The 18,971-nt window shown below is 41.8% G+C and overlaps 1 protein-coding gene across 6 annotated transcripts in view; it reads right to left on the reverse strand.

Moving 5' to 3' along the window:
• ELMO1 (engulfment and cell motility 1) overlaps positions 1-18,971 on the reverse strand; it is a 314,254-nt gene that overhangs the window by 69,800 nt on the left and 225,483 nt on the right. Inside the window, exon 1 of one of the 6 annotated variants that reach the window (XM_064443951.1) lies at positions 14,369-14,606. The exons of the other annotated variants lie outside the window; for them this stretch is intronic. The gene's annotated coding sequence lies outside the window, so the exon portion shown is untranslated. Of the gene's footprint in view, positions 1-14,368; positions 14,607-18,971 lie in introns of those variants that run through there. 6 annotated transcript variants of the gene reach the window in all.

Below are 18,971 nucleotides of genomic sequence, written 5' to 3' on the forward strand. Positions count from 1 at the left end.
CATTTCATAAAGCATTTCACAGATTCTGTCTTTCTTTCAAATTTCAGAATGCAGCTGGTTTCAATCTCCCAGCTGGCAAAGAGGGGACTCCTCACAGTAAGTACTCCGCTTAATCTGGGTTCTTCTCAATCAGACACAGCTGAAGTAGTGGCATGATTATAGGCCTTGGTCAAGTGTCGCAATACAAGATGATTTATATTAATCAGCATTCTCTAGAATCAGTGCAAAACAAATCCAACTTAGTGACAGACCTTGAAAGAAGTCGTTCTTAGCCCACCGCTCTTTCCTTTGTCTGAAAACACCCTCTTGACAGATGGTAGCCAAGTAATCAAACATTTACAGCAGCAAAGGACCAGCACACAGCCTGGCCATCAGAAACACCACTGGTATGTCTTAAGCACCTCCTGTAAATTCCCTTTTGGTGTTCACAGGTTGCTTTTGACCATAAGGAAAACTTAACCTTTCTCTAACTTCAGTACAATGGTGCTCTCAATACCTCCAGAGAGTTCCAAGTTGTAAGAAGCCATCCACTGTTGTCCATGACAAAAAAAACCTGTCTGCCTCTGCTATTACTGAACACTGAAATGAAATGCTTATGCTAAGACAGGTGTACCAACTTTCCCGATTTGTGAAGAAACAAACTAATATACACAGGCTATTTTAAATCCAGCTTAAACCCCAACTCACAGACAATTTAGAGGGTTAAAGAAGAAAAAGAGGAGGGGAAGGGCAGATTTGGCTGGCTCCACCTAGCTTCCATGGCACTGAGGTAAAGGAGCCAAATACTTTCTTGCTCTGCTCTCAGGAGGGCAACTTCCCTCTCTCTCAATGCTATTTTGCTTTTGATGCCTCGCAGCAAAGCACCAGCCTCTGCTTGGCCACTGTGTGGTATCTGCCCACTGGCAAGACAGAAAGAAGGATGTGGGAATAAAAGGTAGGAGGTAGAAAAGTGTGTCAAAGGAATAAAAGATAGAGGAAAGTTACTGCAGTCAGAATTCTCAGAACAACGGGGCAACTTTGGACCAGATTCCAACCCGTCTCTCACACTGGATAAAGCTAGGTTTTGGACCCAAAACTGGTCCTATTTGTAGACAGTGAGGTATTTAAATGTTAAGAGAAAAGCATCTGTTTTGAAATCTTTTAGAAATCTAATACATAGGAACTGCAACAGGCATTTCAGTCTGTCTACCATAGATCAAATTCCAGATGACCACATGGTTTAATGCCTTGCTTTCACCTCCAGCAAACAAGACTCTGCCTTACTGGCCAAATGCAAGCAATACCTCTGGCTCCAGAAACACAAGCGACAGCCTGTAGGAACCCAAACTGTCCCTCACATCATAAACACTGCCCATATCGGCTCTATCAGAATATGCACCTTTTTGCTCACTAACATGATCAGGGTCATTAAGTTCCCCTCATTATCAGCATTTTCCACTACGTCTCTGCATAGGCATGGATAGGCTGAGAGACACCAGGCACTGGAACCTCCTTTATTCTGCACAGGGGAACGTATAAGCCTGGGGAATGAAGAGGACATTTTTAATTAGTCTAACATAAACAGAACTGCCTGAAAACATAGTGACAAACAGAGGCTCAGCCTTCTGTAGGTCAAACCCAAGGGCTACATTCATACCCCGGGGCAACTTCATTATCCTCAGCTGAGCTGCACAAGGGATTAATTTAACCCTCAGAAAGGGTCAAGAGAAACTGGGAGAGGAACAGAACAACCCATTAATAAGAGCTATAAGGATACATGTTCATAAGAGTTTAGTTTGAATTCCTCCTTTCAGTTGCTGTTTTTAGTGCAAGGGGGTACTTATAGTAACATTACCATTTCTATTCTGCTGCCTCTGCTGTTGTCAGAACCCGTTCTTCTTTTATATATTCTCAAATAACTTTTAATTTAAATCATTTATAGTCTCAAAACCCGTAAGATCTGGTTAAGTACTCTGAGGGTTGTTCACCTGTCTACTTGATTTTTTTCTTTTGATTTCTTTTAACAAATTCTTAAAATGTATCTGTAAGCTGGAGAACAATTACTTTTTTTTTATGAAGCTGCTTTCTGTTTTATAGCTAATCGTTTCAGTTGTGAGCTGCAAGCAGTGTTCCTATTCCAGAAAGGGAACGCTGTCAGGCTCTAAATGTGACTGTGACCCTTAGGTGTAAAATTGTGCAGTAGCCCGTTATTGTATCAGCTGCCACTATTAGGCTAGAACAAGAAAAAAGGGGGTGGAGAGGCAAAGCATTAACAGCAGAAACATCCTAGAACTCAGCATTTTTTTATACTTGGGGGCATATTATTGGTAGCCTATTGTTATCTCTCTAATGTCTTCTTCCTTGAAGATGATTGTTATTTGGCCAACACAGTGAAGATGCTACATTGTCTTTAATTTTGATGAACTAAGGCTTCCCAATGTAACTGGAAGCACTGCAAAATGTAGATGATACTGGATTTACTCAAATACCTTTTCCCAACCCCAGCCCTTTTAGAAACAATGTGGAATAGGCCTCTGTAACGGGCACCTAATTGAAGGTGACCTAACCACTGCCTCCAAAACAATTCATATGGTCTGTTTCCCCTCTCTCTCTTCCTCCCTCCCTCTCGTTTTTTGTGAGGGTTCCCTCATTCCTCCCTCCCCAAGAAGCCAACCTGCAAGCCTTCCCATGACAAAGCAGGCCTATATCTCGTTCTGAGAAACGGTACACACACAGAAGGAGGACACATTGGCTCGGGTCATGGTGCGGTACCACCCCCGTCATGTAACAGTGAAGCAGCCCACGACCTTGAGCTTTTACTTGACCCAACATTGCCCAAACAATGACCAAGCTGGCATCACTGGTCTAGGCTAAATCTTAACAGTGCCCAGCTTTTGCATATCACGTATTTTCACATATGCTGTAAAGTATACTTATTCACATTTTAGCTCTTTCAGACCCAAATTTGGCTCTAACCCTGATAAGTTTGAGTTTTAAAGAAAGCCCTCATTTGGACCCAGTGAGCCAGAAATAAGTTTAACTGAACATCAGGAACAATTTCAGGGTTAGCACATAGCACTGGTTATTCTTGCTTCTCTACAAAACCACTTTTGTTAAAGGAAATTTCACATCTCCTTTAAGAAACTAGAATCTTGGTGCTTTAACATCAAAAGTGTCCTTGGCTAATAAAACAGATTTACATCCGTAAATTTTGTTGCAGACCCTTTGCAAGGAAACCTTAACCCTACAGGCTCAGGTCCATTTTTGCTTGCTCTGAACCACAGCATTGAATCTTCAGCATATTTTATACCTGCAACTTCTCATTAAGTCAGGACAGTGTTATTACTCGCATGTGTCAGAGGCAGAAAGCCAGGGAGCAAGAATGAAGTTCTCTTGCTTGGTTCAAGGTAGCACAACAAATCTGTAGTGTATGGAGGAACTGAGGCAGACTGTCACAGTCTGACTTAGTCACCAACTGCACTACACTGCTTCTCAGAGATAGCATGCCTGCCAAATATAGAGAATACCTTCTTGTTCAAGGTTGGTCTTGGTATTTCCATTTTGGATATGGCATGAATGTTCTCTCTTCCCTTCACAACACAGACTGCCAGCTACAACAAATCTTGGCTTACTGTTATGCTTTTCCCACTGTTCACTCTTCTTTGCCCTCAAATGCTTCACGGACTTGCACCTTGCTTTCCTCCCTTGGAGTTTGCTGAGTACTTTCTGGCCATCACTCAGAGCAACCCTGATTCACCATTTCAAAGCTTTAGAGACAAGTCCCTTAACTAGTTTTCCTCGTTGTAAGTAAGCATACCAAAGATCTCCAGAAGACATGACCTTCTTGCCACTCTACGTGACAGAAGAGAGCAGCAGTTATGTATGTTAAATTAGCATATAACTGATAGGTAGCTAGGTTGCTAGTTAGTATCATGTGTGCCTCTGCAGCTTCTTCTTATGATATGCTTGGAGGGTAGCTTCTGAGTGAAGATCAATTTGGCCAATATAGAATTTATTATGCCTCTCTAATAGTAAGCTGGAGCAAACCTGAGTGCTCGCTGATGTCAGTGAAAAGCTACTGGATAGCATCTATAACCATCTACAGCCTAATTCCTGATACTTGCACTGCTGAAAACAGGACCACTAGTCTTATAGCATTATCATGGTATTTTTGTTTCTAGATTTCTTTATCTTAGGAATAAATTTCTAAAATAAAACTGAAAGGAATGTAAGGTGATATGATTTAGTATTTAAAAAGAGATCCACCTAATTCTGAAGGTTCATTAAGAGCATCTGGGGGAGGAAGGGGTTGCACAGCAGAATGCCTAAGAACTGGCTCCCCTTCTCTTTCTTCCTAATAGCAATCTAGAACACGTAGGATAGTATATCTGCACTGGAGGAGGTGTAGCCAGCTCCTGCTGATATTGCAACAAAACCTGTGATGATTACCGTGAGGTACTTTCTCTCATTTACCCTGTGGCAAGACAAGCCTTACTAAAGCAAAGCACTCGGGGAAACAGTGGACTACGAGATCAGTGAACAAAGCGAACAGCCTGTACAGGAAAGCTCTTTTCATGATGCTAACTGAAGTTTTGCCAGAGGTGGGATTCCTAAGCAGGGATAATTTTCATCATTACTGCAGTAAGGCCATCCTCAAAAGACCCAAAGAGAAGAATGATATCTAAGCATTACACTGAAACCAACAAGTAGACCGGTGAAACTCATTAAAAGAAAATCTAACAACACTTAACTGGCTGCTAGGCTAAGCTACTTTCTATTTAAAGACCAGAAAATCCACTGTGGCTCTTGATGAGACCAACACAACTGACCGCAGGGGGTTTGGATTATCATATTTAGAAATCAGTGGTTAAGGATCCTGAATTACCACAGGATTAAGAGCAGAGCAGACAGAATCTCACTCAAGTGATCAAATGCTGCTGCCAAACACACGCTGTTTAATCTTCCTCTCTATCAAACCTGAAAATATGCATAAAATAGTAGAAATCTGCTCTTTTTGTTCCTTTTCAAACTCATACCAAAAACCCTTTTACAGGTAAAATATTTTCAGAACTCAACTCCTCCTCCAGCCCTGAGACTGGCAAGAAAATAACTTGAATGGTAGGTAACATCTTTAGGCTGTTGTACAGCCTTGTTTCACATACACATTTGTCGGTGTGGTATACGTATTGATTTAGCTTTTTTTTTTTTTTTTTCAGATGCCTTTTAAGTCTGCCTAGAATCACAGGAAAAATAAAAATAACCTGGCAATACAGAGATTTGCGTGTTCTGCAGAAATTTACATTTCCAGTGATGAGCCTGTGAATTTTATTAGTAAGAAGTCTTCTAGGACTACGGGGCAAACCAAAAGGTAAAGTATTCTTAGACTATTTATAACATCTATACACACAGAGCAAACCAGTTTTCTTCTTACATCAGCAATGCCAAGCATCCTGGTTATCTCCTGCTATTCCATAAAACTGGATTTTCCAATAAAATCTAATTAGATGCATGCATACTAGTGTCATATTAAAAAACCCCTCCTGTCCCCAAGACCATGGGACTCGGTTTTCCTAAGAAACCTCATATACTTTTCAAAGTGGCTCAAACCATGTTTGGGTAGCTCTTGCATATTGGAGTAATCCCACCGAAATCCATAAAATGGCTCCTGTGACTAGTTCTGCTTAGCATAACTGAGAACTACAGAATTTGTTATTAAGCAACCCATTTCTGGATATAAATTAAATGCACTTTGGTTAATTATCTGCTCTCTTTCTCACATACACAGAGAAAAGTGAAGAAACAGAAAACTAAATTGTAAAGAGTGTAACTAAGACATTATTTTTTTTAATATATACAATAACGTAGCAGCCTCCTTTCTGGCCATTATATCAAGATTTGTGCCAGTCTACTACAGAGTTAAAATAAATGTAAAATGTTACAGCCAGAATTTAAGAGCTAAGCATTCATAGCAGCGCTTGATTATCAACCTATCATGATCTAAAGCGTACACGTCCACTTCTGCTGAGTCAATGTGATTTTTAAAATAGTGAATTCTTTTTTTAAAAAAGGTTCGCTACATCTTTAAGGCTGTTAGGGTTAGCATGGACTATTTATAGGCATCAATGAAAAGGAGAAAGCCTTACTCTGCTCTCCTACCATTCGCTGCTGGTAAGAGGAGCTTGCAGGTTTTCAGCAAAATCTCTGCCATCTCTTGACAAAACTGGAATTATCAACAGGGGGCAATTGCACGGCAGCAAGATAAATCAGTGCTATTATAGAATGGCTTGGAATGATGAAGCAATTTGATTGACTGTGCTGCTGGACTGCAGCAGCCAACTTGGCTACAAGTACTTTCTTTCTCTTCCTTTCTCCTAGCATCCTGAGAGCAAAGCAAGTAACAAGCTGTTATCGCTGGTGGAACAAACATTCTTTTTTATATATCAGTAATCAAAATTGTGGCTTGTTTTGCTACTGACTCACATAGAACCCTTTGACATCTTTCATTTTCTTTAGGAGGAGATGCCTTTTGACTGACTTCATAGTACAATTTGACCACTTCACTCCAGAAGACAGACAACCCCTTGATTCTGGTGACCAGCCTGAAACTGATGTGAGTTTTAGCACTGGTTTGAACACAGCCAAGGTTTTGCCACCTGCACTGGTGTTCCTTTGAAGCAGGTCGTGAGTTTGCACCCTAAGCACAATGTCGCTGAGGCGACCGGAATTGCAAAGCAGGACCGCTGTGCCCTGCACCAAAACTCCTACGCAACCTACTGCATTCACCTTTCATGGGTGCTCTGTGGCATTGGCCACAGGTAGGTGCTCCAAATGGGCTGTGGCATCAGAGGTGTGCAACCCCCTCATAAGGTTACATGGTTTGCCAGCGCTAATGATGCTGAGGCAATGATGAGGACACCAGATCTGAAAGGGCTGGATTAGGCCCAGGTGTCTGCCTGTGCAGGACATCGTGATGAAATGTGCACATTTCTTCACAGGTGCAAGAACCTCACACTGCGATTACCCTTTTGGCAGCCCACTGTTGCAAACTGCAACAACCTCTGGGATTTTAGTGCAATAAAGCCTTTAAATCATGGCTCAGGCAAACTTCTGGAACAAGCAGCAACTGAGCTCTGGTGTTTAAAACCATATAATTAGCTGTGGGGCTTTCCTATACTTTTCACATTACGAATCTGTCATGTATTTCCTTGACTGAAAAAAACAAGTTTCATTCAATTACCAATACCCAATAACAGTTAACAGAATTAGAAAGGTGACTATTTCCTTCTTGGTTAAAACCTGACAGCAAAGTGCTTTATAATCCAAAAGAATCTGACACACATCCAGCAATTGTTTGCCTTGATAAACGCTAATGCTCAGATCTGTATGTCTGAAACACTTGATATTTATTCTACCAGAGAAATTCTTGGTTAGAAATTTCTAGCTTATACCTTAAATATTTCATAAAAGTTCAAAGCCTTGAAATTCACTGGGCTAGAACCTTTAGCAGTGAAAACTGTTACCAGGATTGGTGCAAAGTTCAGTCTGCAGTAGAGGCCTATGACTTTTGAATGATGAAAATCCTGCGTGCAAAGGTGGGATGATACATAATTTCATGCATGAACAAGCAGAACTTATTCTGAGATTCACTTGTACCTCTTCTGTACCATTAGAAATGATCATAATGCCACTTGCAATTGAAAATGGGACTTAAAACATTCTAAGCATAACCCCAAAACATTGTGTCGCTATTTGAGACAGGGTGCTAATTTGAACAGGACATTTTAAAAGGTAACTTGGGAAGTAAGAACAAAGGAATTTATTTGTGAAACAACTGTGCATAGACTTTCCACTCTTCTGTTAAAATTTTACCTGGATTATAATGGCATTTAAAGGCAGAAAAATTCAAGACCAACTATTAACATATAAATATAATCCAACTTCTCATTGCAGTTACAAGGCATCAGAGGTATTTCTAACTCAAGCCTTTGCCTATTTACTCGATGCACCAAAGCAGCTAGTGGTGTAAAAGTGAGAGGTTTCAGGGGCATCATCTTTGCAGCTGTCGCTGCTTTAAATCATGACCCCAAGAGTTTGAACAGACAATAAAGTCTCACATCAGGCAGGCTCCCCTTTCTGAAAGCTGAGTGGTGCTTCTGTCAGCCAAATGGCTTAATTCTGCCCTACGAAAGGTGAGTATGGGGAGGGGGAGAGGAGAAGGTTCCTTGTGAAGGCACAAGAGTGTGTCAGGAGAGAAGACTGGTTGATCTATGTTCCTTCCCTTCCCTGTGGCTAGTGACACAGTTACATTTTAACCCCTGTGTTGACTACAGGCACTGTGAATTAGGTTTCTTGCAGACCAAGGTTCTTCCAGCCACAACGTTCCTCAGCATCGTGCTGAATTATCAGATGCAGAGGTGATAAACTGTGGTGGTGACAAGAACTGGGACCCCCTTGGAGGGGGTTCAGGGCAGTATTCCCAGCTAGCTGAAAGCCAAGAGCTCTGCTGTGGCGTGTTGTGCTGAGGCAAGGACACAACGCAGCAAAATGCACACCTTGACTCCGCTGTGCCTTACGCCCATGATCTATCTACAGGGAGGGCCAACAGGGTCTGCAAAGCCACTCTGCTGCTTTCACTCAGGACAACAGGAAACACAGGTAAATGAACAGAGCTGCATTTCTCACTCTGCATATCCTTACCAGGACAATCATGGCAGTCCTTCAGGACGTAGTCACACAAGTTGGGATAAATCTACACCAACTTACATGTTTCCAGAGAAGGGTGGAAACTGGGAAAGACACGACACCTTGATGAGGGGCTCCAAAGGCAGCATAAAATAACACCATCCTTTGCAGTGGCTTCTATTAGGCACCAGGCAGAAAACCCAGTCTAAAGTTAGAACCTTATTAACTTTCACGGCAAAGCGCTCGCAGAGCTATATTTGTAGGGATCTAGAAAATCTATTTTTGTTTATGTTTTCAAGTCTGTTTAATTACCTTGGTGAGGCTAACAAATAAAGAAACGTTCTGTTGCTTCTGAACAGAAGAGCTGCAGCTAATCCTGAATGTCTTCCCTTCGTTTCCAAGATCGTGGGTGCATGTCTTTTATAAATGTGAACTCATTCAAATCTTTTCTCCATTTCCCCGACTTTTTTATTTTTTATATCCATTTCATTCTCACAGGTGTCAGAGTACAGCGACAGCTTTGATCTTACTGGAGATGGCCATATGTGGGTAGATTCTTTTTCTTGAAATGTAGACTGGGAGTGGATCCAGAGGTCAAGCCAGAAGGTTACATAGATTTTAAAACCTCATTTAAAAGAAAATCACTTTGTGTGGCTTCTAATATGCCTTTGGATGTGAATCTTGAAATACCTAGCTGTGAAAGCTGCTCTCTACATCACAGTGTTCCAAGTCCTAAGAAAATTGGAGTTCAAAGAGAAGGGAAGACTAAGAGAGTTGGGTTTGTAGCTATGGAACAAGCACTTTCTTTGCCACATCAAAAGCACTGATAAAAGCACTCCACCAATTCAGGATACGAGTATATTATTTGGTGTATTAATTTGACAGTGTGCTAGCATTAATACGAAGATCTCCTTTTTTACCCCATTACAAGATTGATTTTGTGCATTACAGAGGAGTTTAAAACACCCAAACTACAGCTAATCAAAGTTCTAGTTTATATGGAGGTCATATGTGTCTGATTTCCACATATTTTTTTGAAACCACTAAATTCTTAAGGAGTGAAACCTGCCAGAATTTGTGTGAAATCCACAAAAAAAAGGGGGTCTGTGCCTCTCATTTCAAAATGCTGCAGATTTATTGCAATACATATGGGTTCTGCAGTTTCTGATACCAAGGATGCACAACTCAATTCTCAAAGTGAATGTCATGGCCCTTACTGTACTGGAACTTTATCCAATTTGGGTAAGGTGTGTAGGTGGATGATGCTACACTGGGAAGAGTAAATACTGAAGGCAAAACACTGTCCAGTTACATGGCCTCTGATTCTCGATAAAAAAACCTTAAAATTGAGTCTCCCTAATACAAAGCCAATCTTTTTTCCCATCATACTTCTCCTCACAAGGGCATGTCCCTAAGAGGGGCTGTAGTTCCTAACGACGGGTGGTGCGGGGTACATGCGCTTTGTTTTTCTTAACTGTAGGGCAAAACCTCTGGTGTGAAAGAACACTGGGCAGAGCAGAAGTTATTTTGCCCCACTAGAGCAGGGGAGGACCCAGACACTCCAAGAGAAGTACCAGCAATACCATCTCAAGAGAAAGGGAGTTGTTAAAAAATTCTGCTTGTGGCCATCACTGTTGCTGTTCCCACCTTCCGAAGGAGCAGCAGGTGGGCCAGGATGTCAATTTATAAGAGTATTCTAGTTCTCTGGGAGACATCAAGTCAAAATATAGAGAGACATCTATAATTTCTTGCTTTTACATTTTCACAATTAAGAACAGTAAAAAGCAATGGTTTGTGGTTATGTTTTTTTAAGAGACAAAATAAATGAGCACCATAAAAGTAGCACATTCAGATGGGGTTCAGATTCATGCTTCTAGGGGCTTGCACTGGGCTAAACTCTAATTGCAAATGATAACATACGTGAGGTAGTGACACACTATTCCTCTTTATGAGACCACTCCTGAACTCCTGCCAAAAATCCCTCTGTACGCCACTTAGTGCTTCAAGACAATGGAAGAATAATGACAGGTCTGTAAAATCTGCTGGAATTGACAGTTCTTATTGTTCTGAAAACTTTTTGTGACACACAGGAGTTTTCAGATTAGCACTGCACAATGTTGAACAAAATGGGTGTCAAGCAAATCAATGGGCTTTTCACGATTCACTCGTCTTTGTTTTACTGCTGTTCCATTTTTATTCTGTGCTTGGTGTTGCTTTGTTGTGCGCACTTGCCATTTGAGATGCGAGTGTGCACGTACTGAACAGGGAGCGAGAGCTTTCTGTGACTTGTCATGATGCTCTATGCAAGTCAAGTCCTAGCAGGGAGTAACTTTTCCTAAAAATGTTTTTTCCAGACACAAAATTAAGGAACTATTCTCATTTGAGCTGTTAGTCTCATCTGGAGTTATGACTGTCTGCCATTCATTTGGATGTAAACATGAGAGCCACCTAAAGAAGGGTGCTTGGTTTGCAGCTTGTGTAGAGGTTGTACCTACATAATGACATCAATAATGGGGTGAAAACAAAAATACAGCTGAGACAAGACTGAAGACTGGTGGTTCTAGCCTCTGTTTACCTAGAGCACGAACAACCACTATGTTTCTGCTGAAACTGAAAGACCGTTAAGATCCAGGGAAAGAATGAAATATTCAAATTTAGTATTTCTGGATACGTATAAAGCCTCCTTTCTGGATTTCTGCTCTACGCTTCCAGTATAGACTAACATATGAGAATGAGGCTTTGCAAGCAGACGAAGGATAACCTATTAAGTTTAAAGTCCATGGAAACAAGTCAAAACCTGTGGAATGCCCATTCCACTCAGGTTTTCAATATTACCGTTTCTGACGTAAACGGAGAGCAAAAATAACCTGCTGCCGTTGTAAAAATCTTGCTCTTCCAAGAAAAATGTAAGCATAAGACTGAAGTTCAGATCGATGTCTGGTGGCTTCTCGCGTAAGTCAATGGAGGTGTGCCAATTTGGTCTGGCACCAAGTCTTTTAAAAGACATATGAGCCCGTCAAACCAAGTGTTTTCCAATGCAACCTATTAAAGCTACCCAAGATAGCATTTTTCAGTTTCTGCATCCTCCCAACTGCTGCCAGCATGCCACAGCTCTCACTGAAGCCTACTCACTCCTCTGTTGCTGGAACTCTTATAGCCTGGGAATCTGAAATGCCTCTCCCACATAGCTCATGCCCAGGCACTAACGACAGGCAACTGTTCTCTGCACCATCAGGTCAAAAACGCAAGCGTGCCTTTGACTGCAACGCAAATTTTTCTATCTCACGCACCACTGTGGTTTGGAGCCCTCAGACAGACTGATCCAATGCACTATCCAAGGCTTAGCAGTTATAGGCTGTCTCTCTCCCTCCCGGTCCCTCTCCTTTTATCTTCTAATGCACAGGGATAGACAAGCAAACAAATCCCTTCAAACAAGGTTATGGGAGATATAGGAACTCTATCGCTCACATAGTATTTGCCTAATGCTAGTGACTAAACTTGAGAGGTTTATGTTGTTTGAACTACATCCCTGGAGTGCTAACAAGAGCTAAAATATCATCTTAAGTGTTGCAGTGACCTTAAAAGACAATGTTCTCCTAGGCGTTCACCTTATCAATCAGAAAATAAAGCAGAAGGTAGTAGGTATAGAATTAAAACGCCCAAAAGGTGCACCGGAGCTTCAATTTGATACATCCCAAAGGTGTTCAAAATGACCAGCCTGGAGCCAGGAACAAAGCACGCCCTGGTGTGCAAGAGTCCAAGCTCTCCCTCAGACTTTTATGGAATATCTCAGCCTAGATCAAGGCATCCACCTCCAAGATGGGGAGTGGGCACACCTCTTTGCCTAGACTGCCATACGCAATGGGATTTTCAGTTACATCAGTGCTAAGTAAATACAAATGAATAATACAAGCCCCTGGGGAAGGTGACATAGCAGCTAAATATCTGCTTCATTTCAAAAATGTCATTCTTGGCACTTGCATCACTGCTAAACAAAAATAAGTATTGCAGTAAGAGCTAACAGTTATCTCTTTTTTGCATAGAAAAGGAAAATTACATTGTTTTTAAGCCCAGTGCCACAGGATGCCTGGGGCCATCATTTCAATAAAAGGTGACCCAAACACCCCTAGGAAACAAAGGGAAATGTGACTTACATCTATGCCTTCGGAAAAGGCAATAATTCAAGCTTAATGAGGGGTCCTCCTGCATTTGTGATACACTGGGTTAAACACTCAAAAGTACACAGAAAAGCTTAATATAGCTTTCACCAACAGACACTCTCACTGTATTGATGTACTAAATTTTATGTTCCACATTTTTCCTATTTATTTTGATCAAACAGTTCTTGAAAACACTGACAATTTTTTTCAGCATCAACTCTGAGGTGATGCCAATTCCTTTAACCGAAGGGATAAGCTCCATGGACACACCTCCCTGCCACAACTTGCAAGGCAGTATCTCAAAAGCAAAGCTGACCAGTTAAACCATATCTTTTAAAAAAAAAAAAATCACACCCTCAGCCTGAGATTCCCAGGCAGCAATGTGACTTCCCAGCAGCTCCCAAGACTGGGAGAGGAAGTTGTGTGTTTAGTTCTACAATGAACACAAGACAACAAAAATGGACCCCCTAAAAAGCAGCCAGCTTCATATGATGTTTGCACCTAGTTTGGTTACCACAAAATTCCTAATACGCATGACTAGCTCAGGCACAGAGTAAAAATACAGATAAGTTTTTTCTAATTTTTTTCATTCCTATTTCTGTCCTTTCTCCTGTGTATTTTCACAAACCAGATAAGCTGACTACAGCCTATGAGAGGGTTAAGCAGAGAGTCACTCACGAGCTCCGTGCAGCAAAGCTCGCAGTCTAATAGCAAATACCTGATAAAACATGAACAATGCTGAGCCGAAGTCATGGCTGTTGTAACTCAAGTAACCCCAGAGGGTTACTAAGGGACAGATTTGCACACACCACCCTCCCCCTTCTAAATATACCATTTCTGCTTTACAGAATCAAAAGCAGAGTTCCGACAGGCAAAGGAATCAACTACTTCTAACTCATGCCCCGCAATGGTGAAAAAGGAAACTCTCCACACTTTTAATGTACTCACCTGTTTCATCAACAAACAGGAAAGCTTTTGAATCAAATGTGTTTTTTAAAAGCCTCCTCCAAAAAAGAAATTAATTTAAAAAAAATAAAAAGAATATAAAGGGCAGGAAAAGCAATGATTCTCTGTGCTGAGCACAGAGATGAATGATGAGCAACTCGTGTTTTCTTGGCTGAGGGTCTGAACTAGTGTTTGACAAACCATTGTAATAACGTGCCTGTTATTATTATACGGACACCACAAATGCTGGTGACTACGTATGGGTACCTTGGACTTTTCGTGCCTGTGATATTCCATTCCATGTGGTTTGCTTTCCTCTTCAAACACAGAGGCGTTCTGAAATGCCTTGGAGAATACAGCATCCTTCCACAGACTAATCTTAATTAGGCTAAACAACCACCCAAGGCAATGCAAACAGCTAACTAGTTTGTCCAATGCCTGAAACCATTAGGAAGAATACATCTTGCTACATGCGAAACAAAACCGAGAACTCCTTCGTGCTATTTGCAGTTGTTACTAATTTGTTTTTGCCATTCCTTGACACCATTTATCGATCTATGCCCGGGCTGAAATAACAGGATAAAGTACACAGATGTACTTACAGAGATCCCGTAGCTCCATCATTCCCGATGACAAATTCGCCTCCCACACGACAGCAAGTGAATGACTTAATGCTGCTTTTTGCAGAAGGCACAATGCGCGCAAGCAGCAGATGGTCTCCGACAAAGCTCTCTAACGAGATCCGTCCTCGGCGTAGCCATGTGAGAGGAGCAGACCCCCTCCTTTGCACACCTTTGCCTGCTCTCCGGTCCCCGCGCCGCGGGGCGAGCATGTAGCTTTGCTTATGTTGCGGGTACCCGACGGCCAGTCGGGCTCCCATTGGCACGGCCGGGTGGCGGCAGCCAATCGCAGCTCGCTCTCATTTCGGGGAAACTCCTGCCCATTTATTTAGCATCTTGGGAGACCATATTTCTGAGGAAGAGCGCCGCTCCCCTAGCATCCTACCATCAGACGGAGCGGGGAGGATGGAATAAATAAACCAGAGCTCCCCATCTCTGGGTCTCCCCCTCCCCACCTACTAGTTTTTTCCCCAGGGCCCGGTGCTTGCCCAGAGGGAGCAAGGCAGCACCGGTGGGGACCCGGCGCCCGCGTCCACCTTGGCGGGGGCTGTGCGGGGGAGCGCGCCGGAGCTCCACAATTACTTGCTCCATCGCCATGGAAACAGCCTGGATGCAGCGGGCTGGATTTGTGTAGCACATCTGCTGCCAGGCTCATAATCAACTGCAATCTCATCTTTTTTCCCTCTGCTCTCGCTGCTTATTTGATTGCGAGTTTGCTTTCTCTTTTCATACACGCTGGGAAAGTACACGCAGACAGAGCTGTGCACACGCTGACTTTCTCCCTGAGCAAACACAACGCTTTACGTGTATGTATGAGCATATGTACATGAGAAGTATTCACTCTTATGCATGCATTTGCTAAGGAGGTAACTCCCTGTGTACTCAAGTAATACACATGACTTGTATTTCAAGCTTGAGTAATGGATCAGCACAAGACAAGACTGCTGTATGGGCCATCCAAATACTACATTTCACCTTCCAGTTCCATAAATTGCATCTGTCCAAAATGGGGTCAAAACCTGACACGACTATTATAAAACTTCCTAAACAATCTGCTGTTTTGCTAGCGGGCTTCCAGAATTATATCTGGCACCCACAGACAGTGACCTGAGTCTTCAGGCAACTAATTCCACACTGGATGTTCCCTATTTTGCCCAGGGCCTGCTGCAACATGCCACCAGGAAAACTTAACGCACAAAAAGGTTGTTATCCCTGGGTATAAATTTCTGTGCTACCCTCTGACAAGACAAGAAAGGAGAGATGACTAGGTCAGAAAAGGAAAGAAAGAAAAGGGACTTGGCAGTTTTGGGTAATTTCTGGCTGCTCCTCAGACTTTCTCTGGGACACCTGAAAAAAATCTTTCATCCTCTCCATGCTTCTGTTACTGAAACTGCAGAATGGGGAGAATATCTAAATGCATCCATTTATATTACAAAGATAATCCCAGAAAAACTATGAGACACTGACCTGCTCTTATAATGGTGTTAGAGAAGAATTTCAGATGGAAAAAAAGGAGGGCACACTACTTTTTCATAAACCCTTACTTTCATTTCTTTAACTAAAGGAAGAAAAAAAATGAAGGCCCTTCTGAAAAAAAATTCCCGTATTGCAGATATCCACTGCATTAGCCATTGTAAAGAGTGGCATTTTAAAATGCATCATGACAGAGTCTTGCAGGTAGATTCCCAGATCTCTTTGTATAATAAAGGCCACACCTTGTTAAATGTCCTCTACCAGCCTTCTGTGGGCCTAATCCAGGGTCTAGGAAGGTCTTTGAAGCCCATTGGCCTAGTACTCAAGAGCAAGGCCAAGAACAGAAAGCTACACCAGAGGAGATCTGGCTTTTCAGAGCATCTGTCACTCAATTATCATTTTTGACAAGAGAAATTAGCTTTTAAGAGAACTTTATGTTTTAATGGCTCAGGATGCCACAAGGATTCACTTCTTGCAATACTGTACTTCTGGTTTTTCATTTTCCTTTAGAGGAGCACCATCGCTATAAACATTACCCTGAGCTTGCAGGCTTTTGTGGTCACTCTTTCAGTTCTGAAACATTAAACTGTAGAAAGATATTCAATGTGCATTTTAGGGGAAGGGAGGGCTAATTAAAAAGCCTAGATTTGCTGACAGGACTCGCTAGGGAAAAAAGCAATCTATGCTGTTCCATGCCTCTCACATCCCTCCTTCCACCTAAATCACCCAGGGGAAGAGGGTGGTCTAAGGGTGTGGAGCACACCCTGTCATTTGTGTGTGAATGATGAAGCAGCTCAGCAGTTCCAACATTCATTTTCCTAGATGTTATTATCATGTCTTACAGACTGGAAGTACTGTCAATATGTACAGCTTAAAATAGTCATGCAAACCATAAATAAATATATAAAATGCTACTGGACAACAAAAAGCAACTGTCACATTCGTAGAGGGTCTCTATACTGAAATTTTTTAAAGCCAATATTAAATTGGAGAGCTTCCTAATCAAATAAATTGTTCCTTTCTGTTGTATGATACACAGAATTCAAAACTGTCCATTAGGCTGTGCTTGATTAAACAAAGCACTGCTGCAAGCACACATACTGATTATCAGTGCAACCCTGAAGTACCTGGAGAAACCCTCTTTTGGCCCAGTTTCCAAAACTCTCCACCTGCATTTCACCCACTGACAGGGAGAGGACTGTGTCCCAGATTAGGACAACCAGTCAAGAACTCAAAAGACCCATTTTTAAGGTCTTTTCCTGCCATAGGAAAGGAACAGAAGTGACAGTGATCTCTGCTTCTGATGGCAGCAAGTGTTAGATTTAACTCACCCTTTGTCAGCTTCTTTTCTTAGTAATCTCCCTGTAAATTGCATTTCTTTTCCTCCCAAGACTGTGGTGTGAGAATAAACAGACTAAGAATTTTGCTGCACTCTCTAAAGCAGGACAGGGCACAAATACCTAAGAAAGCTTTCAAGAGAGATCAACAATTCAAGGCTAGAAAAATCCAGGCAATTTCAAAGCAACATAATAAACGAGGTTTGTGAAAAATCTTCTAAGACAGCGGGATAAAATGATGTTGTTCAACCAAAAGGATCAAAGATTTCCAGGAATGCTTCACACCAAAGCTGATACTTGCCAATCTGACGGCAGCTCTCGGCAGTATGCTGTCATAGGCTAAGACCTGTTTGTGTGTGGGAGCTGAGGAACAATCAGCAGCGATATAATGTTTACTTATCCTTCTAGATCATGGGGTTTACTTTTTCTAGCCTAGATACCTACATGGGGAAGATAGTTAACCTACTAACACTTCCCAAGTCACATATTTGCTGGTTGGTGCCCAGTAACTCCTCTTCCAGTGCCATAAATCACCTGCCAATTCTCAGTAAACTTTCCATCCCTTTCAAAAGTCCGTCTGTAGAAGCAGCTAATTTGTACCAGGAACAGCTAGTCCTAGTCATTTATTCCAGGAATACCTACAGATTTCCCTTCCAAATCTGTATTCTTTGAGCAGCAATGAGGACCTAGGCTGTAGGTAACAGATAACACAAACATGTATTTTGGAGACTTTCAAGGTCACGTTTCACATTTAGTTTGGTTTCCCCCCAAATCCTAATATTGGAAAACCTTCTAACTCCTTTATCAGGAGCCCCCCTACACTTTATTTCCAACAAGCAGGTTCGGGGGTTTGTTTTTGTTCATTTTTTCTAATATACTGCATCTGGAAGAAGTGTTTGGATAGCAACACATAAACACAAATTAACATGAAAATGTGGGGCCCCAGCATAAAGAGATATCTATCCTTTCTGCCACTTAAGACAGCCTTACTACAAACCACAGAGCTTATCTGACTAGGAACACCAATTGATATATAAGCTGCTGAAAACACTGTCAGGGACACAGCTTTGCAAATCAGATTAGACATGACCTTCAGAGGTGATCTGCCACAACAGCACCCAGGAAGGTCTATATGAATTACAAAAACACAGAACCTTTCATTCTGCAAAGCATGGATGGGTTTGATTTCCACCATACAAGCACCAACATTCACTACCTTCTTTTGTACTTCAAGCACAGGGAACATTCAAGTCTCTTCCTGCACCACCAGGCAAGTTGGTCCCCTTCCGAGGATGCATATGTATGTTAAAAGCCTTTGAGATGCAGGGATGTGCATTAAAGAAAATCTCTACTACTCTTATACAAATGAAATTAGAGCTTTGTAGAGTTTCATACAACAGTCTTGGATGTAGACAACAGTCTGGATGATGATTGTTTAGGGGTGTTGAATCTGCAATAATTCTTCATCTTCTCTGACAACTGAAGTTCTTCAGCTAAGCCAAAGACAGCCTACAAACAATCCTGAAATTGGCTACAGGAACTGACATGAATATTTCTCAGTTTTCCTATTGCTAAATGATTACACGCAGCCTGGGTGGTGAAAGGAGACTTCCTAGTCTAGACAGCACGACTGTAGGCTCCATTTCCACCTCCAGTGTTAACTCCAAGAAGATCTAAAATGCCTCATGTTTAGTGCAGAACCAAAACAACCCCATCTTAAAAAAAAAAAAAAAAAACAACCAAAAAACCAAACAAAAATAAGAAATCCACTACAA

This window comes from Phalacrocorax carbo, chromosome 2 (genome assembly GCF_963921805.1).
Source record: "Phalacrocorax carbo chromosome 2, bPhaCar2.1, whole genome shotgun sequence".
In the NCBI taxonomy this organism is placed as follows: domain Eukaryota; kingdom Metazoa; phylum Chordata; class Aves; order Suliformes; family Phalacrocoracidae; genus Phalacrocorax; species Phalacrocorax carbo.